Genomic DNA, 22,179 nt, shown 5'->3' on the forward strand with positions numbered 1-22,179 from the left:
GATTGGTTTCTATGGGTTAGGTAGTCCCTTCTGCTAGTCCTTGGACACAAAGTACCTGTGGCTTTTTAACTGTCCGTCCCATAGTAGCTTGGCACCCTCAGTAGGATTTGCAATAGTGGTCATTAGGTTTGGCCTGAGAGACATCTGCTGCTCGTCACTCTCCCCAAACATTCTTCCACTTCAATTTATCCTGTCCAGACTGACCAGAGAGAAATGAGGAAGACAGAGGGACAGGAAAGGACAGTAAAATAGATAATCAGTACATACACTATTTTTGACACTTCTGAGAAGGTTAATAATCTAAGAGATGTCTTTACAGTCTCAAATAAAAAAGGGTTGAACACACTTCCACATCCATCCCCAAGAGCCCTAAAATCTGGCTGTAAGTTTGTCTCTCTGAGTGTGTGTTTATCTGAGAAAGGACCAAGAAAGCACAGAAATATAAAAAAAATCCATCATCTCCCCAGGTCCCTCATGGCCCACATAATAGATGTTTCTGAGATTTGAAAAATGCCACGCATTTGCCATTTAAAAGTCACATCTGAATATACTTGCTACCTTGTAAGTAATCTTTTATTTTTAATTGTAATATTATTTATGAGTTTTTGCTCACTAGGAATTCTGTGTCGCTTTCAAAGAAATGGTATGAAACACAAATACATCAGGAGAAAGACATGTGCTGATGAGTTATGGTCCTGAATGTCATCATTCCGGTGATGTATATTAGAATAGGGATGGAGGAGTGAAGTTGAGGGATGAGTCTGTGTGCTGTGCATTCTTGAATGATCCCCAAGAAAACTGTGATACAATTATTATCCATGTTTAGCACCATATAATCACAAAGTATTTGCCTGTAGAGGGAACCATTTCGCTAGGTAACTAGGCATATACACCACCAACACCCTGGGCCACATCCATTTTTAAAGTACTAAAATCAAACAAAGCATAAGAAAATAAATCGATTGCATCTGAGTAAAAATAATCCAAATTCCATCCTTATAAGTCAAGTAATTTCTAACTATCTCGATTTGGTGGACTGGTAAGGATAGGCTGTGTGTATGCTGATTGTCGTTTAGAAAGTTCTTCAGGTGATGTTAAATTCTTCTTAGCTCCAAAAATGCTGGCTATATGTAATTATGCTGTAGATTTCTTGCGTATCTTCATATTCATAATTACCTGGTATTTAACTTTCAATAATGACATTATTAAATCTGAGGGTGACAGCCCTTCACTTGTGACATTTAATATACTTTTCAATTTCCCTTCTTCCCTTGGTCCTTTAAATCGTTCTTTTTTTGTTTTTTTTAAACATCTTTATTGGAGTATAATTGCTTTACAATGGTGTGTTAGTTTCTGCTTTGGCAAACAGCTGAGGAGGTACTGTCAGTCCTACAGGGCAGCAGCCATGATGATTTTCCTTGAGGAATGTCTTCAAAATAAATGTCCGATTCCAAGTTTCAGTTAATCCCTTCTCAGACAGTATACAGGTACCTATATTTTGAAGTGGTGTCTTTTATGCACAAAATAGCAGTGATGAGATGCTAAGTATCTTTTCATGAGTTGCTTAAGAAAGAGTGCTTTAGGATTCGGTTGCTTCTAATCATGCCACAGCCCATTATTTACCCAGCAAATTTCCTTGCTGTCTGCTTTTTCCTGATGATAAAGTCACAAAAGGTTACCTTTCTACCTGAAGGTGAGCTGAAGAACAAATTTCACTTACTTACTTACTTTCCTGCAGATAAATCTTCCCTTCCAGTTCTTTTGCACACATGTAAGAATTTAAAAGAATACCCATAATTATTTTTCAAGCAGTGTAGAAAATATTTTTAAAAGAAACAGATACGGTAAGGGAACATAATTGATGAGGCTTTGGGATTTTCAAATTGTGGGATTTTCAAATTGGGGAATTTTATCTGGGAAGTCATTAAATTCTAGTGAAATCAAAGCTGGATCTAGAAGCCAATAAGCATATTCTCATGATTTTATAAAAGGTATAATACACTCAGTGGTAAACATTATTTATGATTGCTCAGCTAATATCTTCTGCACAGGCAATAGCCCTCCATGGTGTCCTCTAAAAAGAAAGTTTTCTTTTTGCCACGAAGGTTATAAATGTTCCTGCAGTTGGCACTACTCCTTTAATTAACATATTGTTCGATGCATCTTTATAAGCCACTTATCTCCTATTGTACAGAACTCATCCTAAAGGTGGAAGAAGGAGCGTTTCACTTTGGGGACTCCATGCCGATGAGATTTTATTTTTCTACTGGTTAACGTAATAGAAAATTGTTGCTGAAAGAACAGAGGGCATGTCCCTAGTATTAAACGTAATGCAGGGACCCATTTTGCATTATTAACTCACGATTCACTTGGCTTCTGGGATATCGCCCTCTTTTTGGTTTTTCCCCCGTCTTTGTGACTATTCCGTCCTGTATAGAGACTGCTGCCGTGCCCATACTCCATCGGGTCACTGGGCTCCAGCTAACTTTCAGCTGTCAACATTTGAGCATTCTTTGGCTGCTGGAGCCCACTCAGCTCACAAGCATGGGAGGCTCAAAATATCAAAATTCCAAATATTTATGCCTCCTGGGACCACCTTCCAACTAAAGACTAACGGCAGTTGGTATCTAAGTACTCTAGTTTCTTTTCTTTATGGAGGGATAACCTTGAGGCCTGCATTCTACACTGGTTGACAGCGTTCTCCAGGGGAATTAAGCCCCAGCTGTGCACAGTGATAGACTGGTTTGATAACGCACCCTTATTGGCGGCTTTCCCTTCCTTGTCTCTTGTTCTGATTCCATTACTAGTGTTTCTTGGGGTCACCTCTCAAGTAAATTACTTGTACTCAAACACCTGCTTCAGGGTCTACTTCTGGGGAAACTCAAACTAAGACACTTTGCTGTCTCTTTTTCTTGATCCTTATCTTTGGGATATCTAAATGTTAGTATAGCCAAGGGCTTAGTCCTTGGACCACTTTTCTGAACTAAAGTATATTTCCTAGGGGAATTCAATGAAACTTAAGATTTCAAATGTCATCAAAATTAGGCCTCAAGCTGTCTTCTTTTCGGAATCTCAACTCTCAAATTTGTGTGTGTGTGGTGTGTCTATATATATCTATATTTGTGTGTGTATCTGTATTTTCCTATCTATCTGTCTGACTGTCTATCTATCTATCTATGTATCTCCATTTAAACATCTACTAGGTATCCCAAAATTACATTTCCCAAACCTAACTCTTGAATTTCCCCCTTAAGTTGTTGGGAACTGAATAGCCCATAAGATGTTTAGGTTTTTATGTTGAATACATTGGTCCTAGTTTTGTCAAGAGGCATGTAAAATATGCACTTTCATATTTGTAGGAGATTTCTTCAAATATTTAAAGAAAATGGACACACCTCTTTTCCTCTAAGATTCTCTGGAATCCAGCTTCAATAAACCTACTTCACTCAAATGTCCTCATGTAACAACACTCTTACACTGATCACTTTCTTCTCTGTAAATATCCCAGTTTTCATTGTTCCTCTCAAACTATGACAACTAGAATTCAATCTTATATTTTTGATATGGTCTAGTCAGTATGGGATATTCCTCTCTCCCGTCCCCTCCCCCCATTTCTCTCCCACTCCCACCCCACTCTCACACACAATTTATCAGGATATATGCATTGGTTTCAGGTCCTTGTATTGAATGTGTTTTTATATGTCAGCAGTGTTACTGTTTTATTGTTCTTTTAAATAAAACCGGACAATCCTAACTAGAAAAAAACCAACACATCTTGACAGATTTTCACAGAATGGTCTTGTTATTTTAAATGTAATTTTAAGATACTTTCTAAATTCAGGAAAGGGCATTGTGAGAGGATCAAAAAAAGAATATAAATCTGTCTGAAGACAAGGAACACTGAACACTGTGGTGTTTATTTTGAGTAGTTTTTTCTTTGTGACATTTATCTCAATGGCCTATTGTCCTGTTCATCCTTTCTTTGGGGGAATCTGCAAGTCTGAGTGAAGTGTGAAATTTGAAAGAAAACAGAGACTACTTTCTTTTCTTTCTTTTGTAGAATGGAAAAGCTTTTCATTCCCCTGTCAGCTAGACTTAGGTACAGCAACAGTCGTTCCTTTTACTTAAGAAGATGGATTTGTTTTGGTGTAGGAATTGTCAGGCCTTAAGAGGAGACAGTTAATTCAGTCCTACGGAGAGAACAAGACACAGTATCCCGAGGAGGACATGCTCTAACTACAGCTAATCACATAAGATCAGCCACTTTCCTGGTGCTTATGAAAACGATAATTTTATTGAGCTTTCATATATGCATGGAATTTACAGTTTTCACAGCACTTTTGAATACCAACTCTCCTCCCCCTCCCCAGCTCCCTCCCTCTCTTCCTTCCTCCCTCCCTTCCTCCCTTCCTATCAGGTGCTTGATGTGTGCCAGGAACTGTCCTGGACACAAAATAAGACATTTTCCCTAACTGTCAGGAGAAGCAAATCAAGATTACAGAGCCTGTCTTCGTAACAGTCCGGATGACAAGGTAGTGTAACCATTCTTAAGGTGATTGTTATAAACTCCATGAAAATTCACCACATTTGCACAACAGAGCTGATATCCTTCACACCTCCCTCTAAGTCATTAGGTATATAAACAATTTAGTGTGTATTTTAGAGATAAGCCTGTTGTTCCCCAGTTGTGTAACAGAAGATGATCTAAAACAATGATTCTCATCAAAATTAAAATCAGAAACAATATAAAAGTTAAACTCAAAATACAGAAGCTCATGTCAGTGTTCCAGAGATTGAAACTGATGTTTTAAACAGAATTCAGTTTCTCAATAAGAATTCAGCTAGAAGAGACTTTATATCAACGCTTAACATGAAAATATTACCCATTACGGAATATGACAGCCAATGAGAAATTGGTGTGTAAAATTAGCTTTATGATGCCAAGAGTTTTAATATGCTATTGGCAGAATATGAATGTTGATTATAAGTTCAAAGGGGGCTAAGATTAGTAATGATGCCCGAACTTCTTAAGATCTATGTAATTTATTGACTCTAATTCCATGATGTGGCCAGTTGAAAATTGGGATTTTGCCATTATTAATTTTTAAACGCTGCAGAAGAATAAGATAATAACTTTTTCATGTATATTTGAGGACTTTCACATTGAGATGGCAAGAGCTGATATAACTTAATTACAAAATTAATGAATGAGGCTACATTTAAGTGAGGCTTTTTAGATTGAGTCGTGAACCCAGCTGTTTCAGAGAACTGTTAATATTTATCCCAGCTTGATGAAGAAAGGTGGAGGGATAATGTCAGTAACACAAGACAAGGGAGGAAGCCGTCTACACTAGGATATACTAGGATCTGCATTTATTTGGGCCTTATGGGTCACTTCATGAGAAAATAGGTCATTAATTTCAAGTTCTAAGACCAATGGAATCTTTGTGTTTCTAAAGCTTATTTTGTGGTGTGAACATTTGTAACCTTTAACTGCAGAATTATGGGATTTAGGAGGATAAGCACCATTTTAAGCAAACCATAGTCAGGCATTAGTGCCAGGTTTATTTTCCTTATCTAATGATGTGAGAATCTAAATGGGCTTTAATATCCTATTTTCAGTGCTAACATGCTGCAATACCCGTTTCGGTGGGAGGTGTAGGAGATCCTGCCACGTCTCTTTGGTATACGATCACTATGATCACTGTCTCTGGGAGCTTGGCTTATTAATTACTTGACAGTGAGTGATAGTGAAATGTGATGAGCTGCAATGATTTTCCTTTTTTTTTAAAATTTATTTTATTTTATTTTTGGCTGCACAGGGTCTTTGTTGCTGCGCACAGGCTTTCTCTAGTTGCTGCGAGCAGGGGCTACTCTTTGTTGTGGTGCATGGGCTCTAGGTGTGCGGGCTTCAGGAGTTGTGTCTCGCAGGCTCTAGAGCGCAGGCTCAGTAGTTGTGGCGCGCGGGCTTAGTTGCTCTGTGGCATGTGGGATCTTCCTGGCCCAGGGCTGGGACCCATGTCCCCTGCATGGGCAGGTGGATTCTTAACCACTGCACCACCAGGGAAGCCTGAGCTGCGATGAGTTTTCGGTGAGCAGTCCCTACTCAATCAGGCTTCCTGATGTCTTAAACCTTGAAGGAAATGGGAAGGATTTTGTTCCGTGTATATGCCTTCTTTGTCGTTTTTTAAAGGTTGTTATTTAAACTTTCAGCCAACCTGAATTTGTGGAGAGCAGCATTGTTGACAGCATTCAATATAATTCAATAAATATTTTCTAAGCCCCATTTTGTGCCATTTCCTGTATTAGCTATTTAGCATTGTGTAAGAGCCTTGACTACCTACTTTACATGTTCCATTGACTTGAATTGACAATGTGGAAATAGTTTAAAAAGTTAAAAGCTGACTGCCAAAATCAAAATGAAGAAAATGTTTTATTGAAGCAAACGTGTAATCAGAGAAGAATGGGTTTGTGTGTATAATATGACTACAGCCTCAGTACAGGGCAGTCTGGCTGAGTTTTTAGAGCCTAGGCCCTGATGTCTGACCACCTGGGTTTAAATCTCTGATCTGCTTTCACCAGCTCTGTGGTCTTTGCCAGGTGCACTGTGGTTGGATTGCAACATTGAGTGGTTATGTGGATTAAATAGGTGAGGCCATTCAGAGCACTTAGAACAGCACTCTGTGTTAGCAACGACCGTTACTACCTTCCATTCCGCAGTGTCGCATTTACAAATGGCTCGGTCTTCTTGATTTGCTCTGCCTTCTCAAAATATATCATACTGCCGTGTCTGTCAGACAATATATGAAATCAGGGTTTGTTTTTTTGGAGGCTGGGAACCATATCTAATCCAAGAGCTTTCAAAGATAATATTTTTGTCTTTATAATTTTTTTCTGAATGTAAAAGTAATACTCGTATTGAAACATATTCAAACAATATAGCAATGTTCTAAGGCAGAGATTTCTTTGTGGAAATGTACATACACCTGCATATGCACACGCTATTACTATACTGATCAGTATTTTGATTTTTATCTCTAAGAAGCAGCTTATTGACGTGTAATTTATGTATCACAAAGTTCACAGAGTGAATTCACTGATTTTTAGTAAATTGACACTTAACTATACAATCATCACCGCAGTTCAGTTTTAGAATATTTCCATCACCTCAGAGATTCCCATGTCCATGTGCAGGCAAGTGGTGCCCAGCCCAGTCCCAGGCAACCAGGGATCTGTTTCCATCTCTGTAGATTTTCTTTTTTTGAACATTTCACGTAATTGGAATCATACAATGTGTGATTTTTACAGCTGTCTTTTTGAACAGCATAATGCTTTTGAAGTTCAAGCATGTAGTATATATTAATACTTTGCTTCTGTAACTTAATACGCCATTGACATTTTCCTTTGTTGGTATATACAGATTTGCCTTATTCTTAGTGACTACAGATGATTTTACTTTATGACTATGCCATAATTATAAGGTACTCTTAAGGAAATGTTTTAAAGTTCTTTAGATGCTAATTCTTCGTTGTAAATAAGTCTACAGAAAACATTCTTGTGTAACTATCATGGTAAACTTTTATTAGTACTTCTGTAGTATAAACTCCTTAAAGTAAAATTTCTGGGCCAAAGGGTACAATAAATTTTAGATTTTGATATACACTTCTAAATTACTTTCCAAAAGGCGGTACCAATTTATATGCCGACCAATAATATGATTACCTGCTTCCCAATGTTTTCACATATATACTGTTGTTATTTTTAAATCTTTGTTAATGTTTTAGGTTAAAAAGTGATATCTCTTTGTTTTAATTAATATTCATTTGATTATTAGTGAATCTAAGCATCTTTTCATATTTGAATGAGCCAAATGCTTTTACGATTTAGTGGATGGATTACCAGGTCCTGGGTTTTTTTTTTTAATACCATGTTTTCCTTTTTAGATTTTTCCTGTCGATGTATGGGAAATATTTATATATTTAAAACCATTTTTTCTATCATTTATGTTGTTTTTCTGTTGACCTTGTCTATGGTGTTTTTCAAGTTACAGAAGTTTCAGTTTGTTCTTTTTTTTTTTTTTTTTTTTTCAGTTTGTTCTTTAGGGCTGTTAAACCTGTTTTTTATTTTAATTGAGGTATAATTGACATAAAATCAGATGTACAACATAATGATTCGATATTTGTGTATATTGTAAATGATCACCACAATAAGTCTAGTTAACATCTGTCACCTTATAGAGTTACAAAAATATTTTTCTTGTGATGAGAACTTTTAAGGTTTATTCTCTTAGCAACTTTCAAATATGCAATATAGTACTATTAACTGTAGTCACCATTGCTGTACACTGTATCCCCATGACTTGTTCATTTCATAACTGAGTGTACCTTTTGACCCTCTTCACCCATTTCTCTTCCAACCCCTCCCCCATCCCACCTTCTGGCAACAACTACCAGTCTGTTCTCTGTATCTGTGAGCTTGAGTTTCTTTTGCCTTTTTTTTTTTCAGTGTCTACATATAAGTGAGATCGTACAGAATTTGTTTTTCTCTGTTTGACTTATTTCATTTAGCATAATACTCTCGAGGCCTATCCATGATGTTGTAAATGGCAAGATTTCATTTTTTTCATAACTGAGTAATATTCTAGTGTGTGTGTGTGTGTGTGTGTGTGTGTGTGTGTGTGTGTGTTTGTGTGTGTTGTTTTTTAAATCCATTCATCCATCATTGGACACTTAGGTTGTTTCCATATCTTGACTGTTGTAAATAATGCTGCATTGAACACTGGGGTGCATATTTCTTTTTGACTTAGTATTTTTGTTTTCTTTGAATAAAGATCCAGAAGTGGAATTGCTGGGTCATGTGACAGTTCTAATCTTAATATTTTGAGGTGCCTCCATACTGTTTTCCATGGTGGCTGAACCAGTTTATATTCTCATCAGTAGTGCACAGAGGTTCCCTGTCTTAATAGGAGTTTCAGGAGTGACCAACACTGTCTTCGTCTTCCCTGTAGGGTTGCTAGGAAGTTACCATTTGTGGGACTCACTTGATAGTGTGCCCTTGTTTGCTTCCTTCCCCCATACCCCAGTCCCATTGACCCACTCTGCCCACATTTTTCCTGGGAACACTTTCAAATAAATCTGTTTCACATGAATTCTCATCTCAGTGTCTTAGAAACCCAACCCAAAACCCACTGAAGGATTTAAGCAGAAGACTGGCATATCTGTTTTATCTGTTGGTATTAGTTGAACTGAGCCCCACTGTTTGTTTTCTTTTTTGTGTGTGTTTCAAAGTGCTTCCAACAGGATTTTCCTGTTTTGCTTATCTTCTTTATTAAAAATAAATGTTATTTTTTAAAGCAGTTTTAGTTTCACTATAGAATTGAGCAGAAAGTGTAGAGTTCCTATACACCCACTACCCCCATACATTCATAGCCTCCCATATTATTATCCCCCACCAGAATGGTACATTTGTTATATTTGATGAACATACATTGACATGTCCTTATCACTCAAAGCCCATAGTTTATATTAGGATTCACTCTTGGTGTTTTATGTTCTGTGGGTTTGGACAAAGGTATAATAACATATCCACCATTATAGTTTCAGACACAGTAGTTTCACTGCCCTAAAAAGCCTCTGTGCTCTGCCTGTTTATCTTTCCTTCCCCTCAATCCCTGGTGACCACTACTACTCTTATACTGCCTCCATAGTTTTGCCTTTCCAGAATGTCATATAATTGGAATCACACAGTATGTAGCCTTTTCAGATTGGCTTCTTTCACTCAGTAATATGCATTTCGGTTTCCTCCATGAATTTTCATGGCTTGATAGCTTATTTCTTTCAAACACTGAGTAATAGTCCGTTATCTGAATGTACCACAGTTCATTTATCCATTAACCTATTGAAGGCTATCTTGGTGGCTTCCAAGTTTTGGCAATTGTGAATAAAACTACTATAAACAGTAGTATGCTGGATCTATGGTAAAAGTATGCTCAGTTTTGGAAGAAACCACCAGACTGTCTTTCAAAGTGCCTCTACCATTTTGCATTTATACTAGCAATGAATGAGAGTTCCTGTTGCTTCTTTTTCTTGACAGCATTTGTTATTTGTCAGTGTTTTTGGATTTTGGCCATTCTGATAACTGTGTAGTGGTTATCTCATTGATATTTATTCTCTTTTCTTTTTTTTATTATTTTTTTCTTTTTGCTACTGTGGCTTTCTTCAGTAACTCGGCCTGTATTTCTGCTTGTGATAATAATATTTGCCTATTTCTGACAAAACGGAAATTTCAAAATGTAATTTTCCTTAACCAGAAATTCTGTAATCATTACTGGAAACTGGAAATGCTGTTTTTGCCCTTCCTGAACCCAGTCTTCTCAAAGCTAATATTTTTACCACTGGGATTTAAATCGCAACAGAACTGAGAGATGTCCAGGTTGTAGTGTCACTGTGCCACCCACTGTGTGTAGTCCTTGGTGTGTGTGTGGGTCCCATGGGAGGGATGTTTAAGAGTTTAGTGAGAAAGCTCTTTTAGTTCATGTTCACAGGTATTTTCCCCTGCAGTCCTCACAGGTAGGTAGGCAGGGTAGCTGGGTCAGGAAGGCTTTCAAGACTCAGAAACCATGACCTTGACTACTTAGCTGAATCTGGCTACTTGAATCAGACTCCTTCCATCATTGTAGACTTATCTTCAAGGCTTCAAGTTCCCTCTTGAAATGTAGCCCCTGTTCACCTTCCCCTTGCTTCCAGTCACCTGACACATCTGTATGTCAGGTGACAACTGGATGTCTGGTCCCCAGCTGTGAAATTTAAAAAATATATCCATATGGCTAATAAATATTTGGAAAGGTTCCCAAACTTATTAGTCATCATGATACTCAAATCCACAGTGAGATGTCACTATATACCCAGCAGAGTTAACAAGGTTCAACAGATTTTTACTACCAGATGTTGGTGAAGCAACTAAAACTCTCAAACTACTGACAGAAGTGTAAGTTGATGCAGCCACTTGGCAAAATTGGTTGGTGTTGTCTACTAAAACTGAACATACACTCAACTGTGACACAGAAACTCCACTCTTAGTTACATACACAACAGAAATGTATGCAGATGTATATCAAGAGCCACGTACCTGATTGTTTGCGGCTGCACTATTCATGATAGCTAGAGATTAAAAGCAACCCATGTGCTCATCAATAGCAGATTAAATAATTTTTTCACACCTTCGTATAACGAAGTGCTACATTACTATATTACAGTTAAAGTGAATGAACTTTTGTTGCACACAATGTGGATGAAGCTCACAAACATATTAAGCAAAAGAGGCCAGATAGCAAATAATGCATACTGTGAGGTACACAATTAATTATAGTGTTATAAATAATAATGATTGCCTTTGGGGAAGGAGATGGGAGGTGTTCATTGGGAAAAGGTATGAAGGGGTCTTCTGGGGTGCTAGTAAAATTTTATTTCTTTACCTGGCTCTGAGGTCGTGGATGTTTATTTTCTGCAAATTACTGAGCTGTATGCAGATGGCACTTTTGTGCACGTGCATTATACTCCATAATGATTTTAAAGTAAAAGAGAGACAGAGAACATTCTAGCAGCTGGAGAGTGGAAGGACTGAAATCAAGAAAATTAGTTAGGAAGTAGTTGCAGTAATAGTGATATAATCATGACAATGAACACTTATTGAAGGCTTATCCTGTGCCCCACGTGGCAACTCGAGGAGGGAGATATTTTATTATCCCCATTTTATAGATGAGAAAACTGAGGCATAGGGTTATTAAGGATAATGTTCTAGGTCACACAGATATTTAGTGGTATAGCTGGAATTTGAAACCAAGCCAGCCAGTTGAATTCTAGGATATGTGCATTTGTATGCCAGATTATATACTCTTGTGATACTGGTCTTAGGAAAAGATAATTTTGGTGTTAATTAGTGGAGTTGGTGAGAAGTGGTCAGATTCAGGACAGATTTTAGATTTGCTGCTGGATCTGCTGTTTGGTGAGCGAGAACAAAAGAAATTACAGGTGACTTCTAGATATTTTTGTTATGCGCTTAAGGGGATGTTGTTTCTGACTTGTGACAGAATGGATATGGAATAGGTGCTAAGATGAAAAGGGATATCAAGACATTTAGTTAGGCCTTGTTATATATGAGATATCTGTTAGACATCCAAGCATGCAGGTCAAATAGGCAATTGGATTCATAGGGTCCACAGGTGTGGAGACAGATCAGGCTGGAGATACGAATTCAGGAGTCATCAGTATATTGGTGAAGTTAGGCCACAGGTGATGATGAAATTATCTAGCGAGAGGTTGCAGATAGAAAAGAATATAGGGATAGAACTGAGTCTTAAATTTAGTGGAGAGAATGAGACTAGGCTTTAGCAAATTTGTGGAAAAGAAGAAAATTTCCCAGAATAGAAAAAGAACACAAGTGCTCAGACTGAAAAGGCTCAGATAGGACTAAGCATAGGGAATGTGTAAAGAGACTCCTAGAGATACATAATTGTGACATTTTAGAACACCAAAGATAAGGAGACCCTCCTAAAAAGTGGGTCATGGAGAGGTTAAAACAAAAGTTGCCTACAAAGGGGTGAGATTAGATTCCTTACCAACAGCACTTTATATTCAAAGATAATAGCCAGTAAATCAAGGGTGATAGTAGAATGAACGTTTTCAGACCAAGATGCCTGAGTACCCTTTTGTAGAAAGTTCCTTGAGGATATGCTCCAGAAAAAAAAAAAGAGACCATATCAGGAAAAAATATACAGAACTCAGGAAACAGAGGATCCAAACCAGAGTGCAGTGATGGGAATTCTGTGTGCTAGGCCTAAAAAGCAACTAATCCATATTAGGGAAAGAGAAGGAAGACACCAAAACGGTGGTCTCTGATAAGGAAAGAAAGGCAGAATGAAAGGATAGATAGTATAATTGTGAGTCTAGAAATGTTTGAGGATATGCCAAAGGAAATTGATAAACTGTGAAAAAGGAGAATCCAATTGAACTGATTCTAAGTATATTTTAGTGTAATTGGAAGATGACACTGGAAAAGAAAATGGAGTCCTAGCTTATGACGTAGCTCATTATTGACATGACCACAGTAAATCAAATACCACTTACTGGTTTTCATCTTTTAGAATTGGCCTATAGACAAATTATTGAAAACTGTAGGAAGATTATAGGACAGGTTGTAAACAGTATCCACTCTGCTATTATTAAAAGTGTAGATATGGCTGACGGAGATGAGAGATGGAGGAAGGGAAGAGAGGAGGAGACAAGGGTGAGAGTTTTTGTGTCCGGTCATCTTATAAAGTAGGGAGCCGAGATGTATTGTGTATAATTTATGGGCCAAGAAATAGTGTTTTAACTAATTTTGTTGTTACTGCAGATGTCTTGAGAGGAGAAACTATGGTGATAAAACTATATACAGAGAAAGATTTGGGGAGGTGGGGAATGATGTAAGTGAGCAAAATCCTCATCTACTGTAGCAGGAGGCCAGTAGCCAAGAAATCATGGTGTAAATGTGCTAATTAAGTGTTTGAAGGTGTGCCCCAGAAAAATGAAAAGGAAGCAGTTAAAAGTGTTTGCCTCTGGGGATTAGGACTCTGTGGGTGGGGAGGCATGGAAATAAGAATTGTTGGTTTTCTGTTCTTTTTGTTTCATAAATCATATGCAGTTATGACTTTGAATAAAAATGAAGAAAATGAAATGAAGAATTATAAAATGGAAATTGTTCTAAAATAAGGACATTAATTAGGAAGATGTTGAAAAGACAATTTAAAACAAACAGAAAAAAAACCCACAGGAAGCCTGGAGTCTGTGTTTAAAAATACCACAATTGGAAACATAGACCTAGACAAGTGTTTGAACTGAAATCCTATAGGACTCATTTGCAAAAAAAAAAAAAAAAAAAAAAGACAATTGCAAGAAAAAAGTGGTTTTTGAAAATGAAAAGAGGTGGATGGAGATACTGCAAAGTTGTAGACCAGAAATTTAGGCGTGTAGGCAGACACCTCCCCACCCCATCTCCACTGCCAAAGTTTATAAAGCATTTTGAAATGAGTTCAGAACCAATACTGAAAAGTAATTAAAACATGAAAGGCTTGAGAAGGCACCAAAGAATTAGTGGAACTAACTGCAGATCATGGGTAAAAAGGAGATAATACAGTAAGTAAAGTGTTTCTTAGGTCTTTATTGAGGAAGTGATTAAAGAGATTTGCACTCTTTAATTGTCTTTTGAAGCAGGTAGATGAAAAGGAATGGAACAAATAGTAACAAATAAGGAGGGAGAATTCAGATCAATGATGGAGATAATTGGCACTAGTGCCATCAATTTCTCCTCCTGTGCCCATATGGAGGCAGCCTCAGAAACTTCCTCTACAGTTTTCCAGAATAGCCACTGAAATTGGTGCGTGAGATAAAAGCTGTGATCCAGGTAAACCTAACTGAAACAGGGTATAATGAAATCACTTAGCTCCTATTGAATTTATTAAAACGTTGGACCAAAACTTAACAGGTTTAAGAGAAAGAAATTTATTGTTTTGGGTGGCCCACACAAGAAGTATCTTCTAAAAGAGGCAAGGAGCGCTCTGAGCATTAGTGGAACTACCGACACTTTAGCCAGAAGGCTACCCTCTGATCTATATATGACCTTCATCTCAAGTTACTAGACCATGGTAGTGGCTGAGTTCAAGTGAAACTTGAGACAGACGTAAAAGGCATTAACAACTCATTATACAGAATAAGTAAATTAAGGTTAAAATCTGTTGTGACATTTCCAAAATCAGGAATCAAACTAATAGAAAATCTGACCCTAGATCTCAGGTGCCTGGTGTCCTAGTCTAGAGTCCTTACCTTAAATGACTCAACATTCACATCACGTGAAGTACATTTAAGATCCTAACATTAGAAGTATTAGATTTAAGGAGCCAGTTGTGGTAATTGAAAATGTTTACCTTGGGCACTGTTATCTTTACATACATTTTGGTCCGTAAAGAACTGGTGACCTTCATGTTATTCCTTCAGATGGCAGATACTATAGAATTAGAATATGTGGCAGAGACTGCTAGGGATCCACTAATGTTAAGATGAACATACTGTCTGGTTTTCCTGGAGAAGTCCCAGTTCATGCTGTTGCCCCAGCATAAATAGTGATAGCGTCCTGTGTCTTTCTTAATAGTGTCCTATATCGGGAGAGAACTCTCCATGGGTCTGTTTCATTTCTGTACGTCCTATGAGTCGGGTAATAACTCATTGTTACCTGGACTATATATATAAAGATGTTTATGGAACAGCCTTGGAAGATAGAGAATGACTCTCTCCAGCACAAAAGGCAATCACGTTACTGCCACTATAAAAGATTCACTAAATTCAAAATTCTTCTCCTGTAATGTGACCAACTATGTGTGCATGCACCCATCCAAGCCCATCACATTGCCCCTGTGGGACCTGGGAGGGCAAGGTAAACTGATGCAGATATGGTGATGCTCATGCTACTTGCAGTACCATGAGTCATAAACCATTGTTCCTGACCCAGGAGTCCCATGTCTTTTGCCAATATCCATGAGACTGTGCCAGGGAAACTTATTATCTTGCAAATGGCATAAAATCTCAGACCCTTCAGAGTTAACATTCTAAAAATTATATGGTGTACTAAACTAATGAAAGAGCATCTGAACTTCTGCTGGGCACCCCAGTAGAGACTACATTTCCCATCTTTATTTTCATGGCCATGTGATCAAGCTCTGGCTAATGCAATGTGAGGCAAAGAGTTACTTCCAGATCACAGTCATAAGGGGAATGGGTGTGCCCTGCCTTTGACCTTTCCTTCATTCATCTGGCTGGGATACAGACCTAATGGTGGCAGCTTGAGAAGACGCTTTAGATTCAGGTTCCAGTCATCTGTTGAGGATGGCAGAACCATCCCTTTAGCCTTGGGCTGGCTACCTCTGGACTGTAAGGGAGATACACATTTTTTACCTTACTTAAATCAGTGTATTTTTGGCTCCCTTTAATGGCAGCTTGAATGTACTCTAAGAAATGTAGCAGCAAACTTAAAGATCTCTTTGTTATTATTATTTTAAATAAATGAAGAAGTTGAGAACTAAAATCAATAATTGCCCATCGTTACAGAGTTGAGAAAACTAAAACTCCCATCGATTCCCTCCTCCCCTATTCCTCACATTGCCCATATCCAGTATTTTCGGATGATATTGAACGTACAAGCACAAGGTGTCCAGAGAAGCAGGAGTATAGGGAGATCTTTACAGTGAGTACAAGTAAATGGATGATAACTTATATCAATTATCCAGCTCCGGATGAAGAAAAGCATATAGAGACATAATTTGAGCTTTGTGAGCTGACAGTCAAGGTAAGACTGAGAAATTGCAAGGGTAAAAAGTACTCGGTGGAGGAGAAGTAATTTATACTAAAGTGACATGGTTGACAGTTTCTTTCAGTTTTCATGGTTATGTCCCCGATGTCCAGTTCACTGCCTTCTTGGAGTGGCTTCATTAAGCAAGTGAAATTTGAAGAGGGATCTGAGAGAGTTGAAATAGTTCTCATGGCAAACGGGTGAGGGAAAACTGGCTAGGCACTGACTTCATAAATCAAGCAGTATCTGTATGTTAGATAAATCAAGGCACTGACTTCATAAATCAAGCAGTATCTGTATGTTAGACACTCATGAAATGCTTGTGGGTGTGGTGAAGACACTGTGATTTTGAAGGCAAGGTTTGTAACCAAAGAGAAAATACAATATTGCAGGGCTTACAATACCAGCATTAGAAATAGCAATATGGTTTTGTAGGGAGGAAGGAAATAGGTAGTTTCATAGAGATTATGGGGCTCGAGGTATGCTTGAAAAATAGAATGTTGGGAAGTTGAAGTCTTGTTAATAGTTGAAGAATTGCCACATGGTTCTCATTTAACTGGAATGTCTTAATGACAAGTGTTTTGTTATTGTTTTTTAACTTTTTGGTGAGCTTAGTAAAAACTTCTTCCTTAATCTTGTCTCCTTGGAATCTCATGGTTTTATAGATTGGTGCAGAAGTGATCTTAGGGCATGAAAGTATCTGAAGATGAAATGGAAAAACTCCAATAAAGCATTGGATTTGGGATGGACATTATTCAGAATTCTTAGGTCCCATATACAATACTGAAATGGGAAACATTATTGTAGGCTGAGATTCATCCGATATGTTCTCCTGGAGCAAACAAGGAGTTAGGCAATTGTTTGAAGGAATTGAGAATCAATGTGGCACAAAAAAGCCCTTGGGCTAGGCTCTGCACCTCTGCTACCATGCATTTGTTTAAATTAAATTTTTTAAGTTAATTGTGGTTAGATGCACATAACAGAAAATGTACCATCTTAACCGTATTAAGCATACAGTTCAGTAGTATTAAGTAAATTCACATTGTTGTACAAACAATCTCCAGAATTTTTTCATCTTGCAAACCTGAAATTCTATATCCATTGAACAGTAACTCCTCATTTTCTCCTCCCCCTATTTTCTGGCAACAACCATTGTACATTGTTTCTATAAATTTGACTAATCTAGATACCTCACATACGTGGAATCATATGGTATTTGTCTTTTGTGACTGATTTATCTCACTTAGCAAAATGTCCTCAAAGTTCATCCATGTTGTAACATGTGTCAGATTTTTTTTCCTTTTTAAGGCTGAATAATATTCCACTGTATGTATATACCACATTCGTTTAGCCTTTAATCCATTGATAGACATGTGGGTTGCTTCTACCTCTTGCCTATAATAATACTGCTCTGAACATGAGTATACAAATATCTCTTTGGGACCCTGCTTTCTATTCTTTTGGATGTAAATCCAGGAGTGGAATTGCTGGATCACGATTCTCTGTTTAATGTTTTTGAGACATTGCTATATTGTTTTCCATAGTAGCTATACCATTTTACATTCTCACCAACAGTGCATAAAGGTTCCAGTTTCTCCACGTCCTTGCCAACACTGGTTATTTTGTTTCTTTTTTTTTCTTTTAAAATAGTAACCATCCTAATGGGTATGAAGTGATATCTCGTGGTTTTCAAAAAAGAAGTAATTAATTAATTAATTTTTTTTGGTTGCATTGGGTCTTAGCTGCTGTGCGCGGGCTTTTCTGTAGTTGCGGTGCACAGGCTTCTCATTGTGATGGCTTCTCTTTGTTGTGGAGCACGGACTCTAGGTGCGTGGGCTTCAGTAGTTGTGGCTTGCGGGCTCTAGAGCACAGGCTCAGTAGTTGTGGTGCAGGGGCTTAGTTGCTCTTCAGCATGTGGGATCTAACCGGACCAGGGTTCAAACCCGGGTCCCCTGCATTGAAAGGCGGATTCTTAACCACTGCACCACCAGGGAAGTCCCCTCTCTTTGTGATTTTGATTTGCATTTCCCTATGATTAGTGATGTCGAGCATAATTCTATATGCTTATTGGCCATTGGTTTATTTTCTTTGGAGACATGTCTTTTCAAGTTCTTTGTCCATTTGAAAAAAATTATATAAACTGTTTATTAACAGAAAGTGCCCACAAATTTATTTCTTCTTGGACACATGCATGGTGCAACCATGGTGGCCTGTGGTCTTGGTGTGTTGGCCTCGGACACAAAGTCCCCGGAAGTGGCACAGCCCTCTGTGGGCCCCAATCTTCTTCATTTGCTCCAGGTTTTCATGAAGTTTGTTGTCCAGACCATTGGCCAAGACTTGGCTGTGTTTTCCATCCATCACATCCTTCTGTCTGTTGAAGAACCAGTCTGGGATCATGTACTGGTGTGGATTCTGCATAGTGGTGATCACACATTCTCCCTCCTCCTCAGTGAGCTCTCCTGCCCTCTTGGTGAGGTCGATGTCTGGTTTCCTCAACATCACATGAGCAAATTTTGCCCCACACCCTTAATTGCTGTAATGGCTAAAGCAATTTTATGCTGCTCATCAATATTGTTGTTGAGTACTTGCAAAATGTGCTGGAACTTCTCAGGGATTACTAGAGATGTGGCAGCAGTCCCAGTAGCCCTTTTGTCCATTTTTTAAATTGGGTTGTTTTTTGTTGTTGAGTTTTAAAAGTTCTCTCTGTATTTGGGTTATTAACCCCCCATCATACAAATGATTACAAATATTTTTTCCCATTCTATAGGTTGCCTTTTCACTCTGTTGCTTGTGTCCTTCACATGGAAGTTTTTAATTGTGATGTAGTTCAGTTTAGCTATTTTTACTTTTGTTGCCTATGCTTTTGGTGTCATATCCAAGAAATCATTGCCGAATTCATTGTAATGAAGTTTTTCCACTATGTTTTCTTTTAAGAGTTTTATTGTTGAAGTCTTCAGTTTAGGTCTTTGAGCCATTTTGAATTAATTTTTCATATGATGTAAGGTAAGTCTTTAACTTTATTCTTTTGCATATGTCTATCCAGTTTTCCTAGCACCATTTGTTGAAGAGACTGTCCTTTTCCCATTGAATGGTTTTGGCATCCTTGTCAAAAATAAGTTTACCATATACTCAAACATTTATTTCTGGCCTCTCCATTCAATTCCACTGGTCTGTATATCTGTTTTCATGGCAGTAACACACTGTTTTGACTACCGTAGCTTTGTAACAAGTTTTGAAATCAGAAAGTGCGCATCATTAACTTCATTCTTCTTTTTAAAGATTGTTTTGGCTATTTGGGGTCCTTTGAAATTCCATATTAATTTTAGAATGGATTTTTCCATTCTAAAAATTTGCATTAAATCTGTAGATCATTCTGGTTTGTATTGACACCTTAATAATATTAAATCTTCCAGGGCTTCCCTGGTGGCGCAGTGGTTGAGAGTCCACTTGCCGATGGAGGGGACGCAGGTTCATGCCCCAGTTCGGGAAGATCCCACATGCCGCAGAGCGGCTGGACCCGTGAGTCATGGCCGCTGAGCCTGTGCGTCCAGAGCCTGTGCTCCACAACGGGAGAGGCCACAACAGTGAGAAGCCCATGTGCCGCAAAAAAAAAAAAAAAATCTTCCAATCTATGAGCACAGGATGTCTTTCCAATTATTTGTGTCTTCTTCAATTTCTTTTAGCAGTGTTTTTTTGTTTGTTTGTTTTTAACATCTTTATTGGAGTATTATTGCTTTACAATGGTGTGTTAGTTTCTGCTTTATAACAAAGTGAATCAGCTATACATATACATATATCCCCCTATCTCCTCCCTCTTGTGTCTCCCTCCCACCCTCCCTCAGCAGTGTTTGGAAGTTTTCAGTGTATAAGTCTTTCACCTCCTTGGTTAAGTTTTTTTCCCAAGTGTTTTATTTTTTAAATGCTATAAATGGAATTAAAAAATGTTTTCCTTTTCAGATTGTTTATTTTTAGTGTATGTAAATGTAACTGATTTTTACAGTTTGATTTTGTACGCTGCAATTGCAGAATTTGTTTATTTCTAACAGTTTTTTAATGCAGTCATAGGGCTTTCTACATATAAGATCATGTTGCAACTAGAGACATTTTACATCTTTCTTTCCGATTTGGATGTCCTTTGTTTCTTTTTCTTGCCTACTTATTCTGGCTAAGACTTCTAATACTGTGTTGTATAGAAATGGCAAAAGCAGGCATGGCATCCCTGTCTTGTTCCTGATCTTAGAGGAACAGCTTTCAGTCTTTCACCATTGAATATGATGTTAGCTGTGGATACTACTCATTTTTTCACTCAGGGCTATGTTCAAAGAGAGTCTGCTCTGATGAAAAATAGTCTTATCTCTTGATGCAGTTCAGAGGAATATTGTGATTTGCCAAGTTAAATTTTATATTTTCTTCAATTTGATCTACTCATTTAATAGTGAAGGAAAGGCCCTGGGGGTAGGCATGGCCACTTGATATTTAATGACAATGATGACAATGAGAAGTGACTAGAGCCTCTTAGCTCTTGGGACAGTCCTATTTCAATGACTCCTGAGTGCTTCATCAGTTGTAGGAGTTGCAGTTGTCAGTTGAATTTTGTTGTAAGCAACTCTTACCCTAGATCAGTCAGACTCAGCTCTCCCCTCACCTCCTGCAATGAATTCCCTTTTCTCTTTCCATCCAAATACTGTGATGCCTACTCTATGTTACTGTCTCCTCTGTTGAGACTTTCCTGCCTCAGAATTCCAATGGGCATATTTTCCAGAGCTAAAATTGTGCTGAATCACAAAGGTTCTCAACTGCACAGGCAGTGTTATTTGTAGTTTCAAGAAATACATCTCGGGCTTCCCTGGTGGCGCAGTGGTTGAGAGTCAGCCTGCCAATGCAGGGAACACGGGTTCGTGCCCCGGTCCGGGAGGATCCCACATGCCGCGGAGCGGCTGGGCCCGTGAGCCATGGCTGCTGAGCCTGCGCGTCCGGAGCCTGTGCTCTGCAACGGGAGAGGCCACAACAGTGAGAGGCCCGCGTAATGCAAAAAAAAAAAAAAAAAGAAATCTCTCATGTGTCTGTGACCCTATTTTCCAAATGGATAAGGTGCTGCTGTAATGAATGAAATATAAATTCACTTATTGAGGGTCCTCTGAAGCCAAAACATTGGGTATCATATTTTAATTGTAACTTTAAACCAGGTGGGTTAGAAATCTGAGTTGAGCATGAAAAAAAGAGAACACTATATTAAATTAATTTGAATTGGTATTTCCACATTTCATTTCATCCTTGAGTAATGGTTTTGACAACATGTTGGTAAGAGTATCTTCTTAATATTCATAAATATGGAGATATATATCTCCTTGTTGGCAAGAGTATTTTCTTAATACTCTTGCTTATATCTATGGATATAGCTATAGATATAGATGTATGGCTATAGTAGAAGTTATCCACTGTCTCAGTGAACATGCTAAGTGACACTTTGTCCAAACTTCAGCATACATTAAGTTCCACAAGATGAGAAGAGTTGGGGGGGGTGGATGGTGGTGATAGTTGCACAATAACGTGAATGTATTTAATACCACTGAGCTTTACACTTAAAAATGGTTATTTTATATTACGTATAAATATTATATATTTATATATTATATATAAATAATAGTTATATTATATAAAATGGAAATTTTATATTATGTGCATTTTACCACAATTTGTAAAAAGTGAAAAAAAATGTACGCTTACTCCAACCCTCTGTCTAACCTCCCTTCCGGCCAGCACTAGCAATAAAGGCCCAGGGTGGTTGGTTTCCAAAAGATA

General features: G+C 37.9%; 1 pseudogene; it reads right to left on the reverse strand.

Moving 5' to 3' along the window:
• Window positions 1–18,546: 18,546 nt before the first annotated feature.
• On the reverse strand, window positions 18,547–19,034 carry LOC116764977 (annotated as a pseudogene).
• Window positions 19,035–22,179: the final 3,145 nt, after the last annotated feature.

The sequence above is a fragment of the Phocoena sinus genome, chromosome 14, assembly GCF_008692025.1.
Source record: "Phocoena sinus isolate mPhoSin1 chromosome 14, mPhoSin1.pri, whole genome shotgun sequence".
Lineage (NCBI taxonomy): Eukaryota > Metazoa > Chordata > Mammalia > Artiodactyla > Phocoenidae > Phocoena > Phocoena sinus.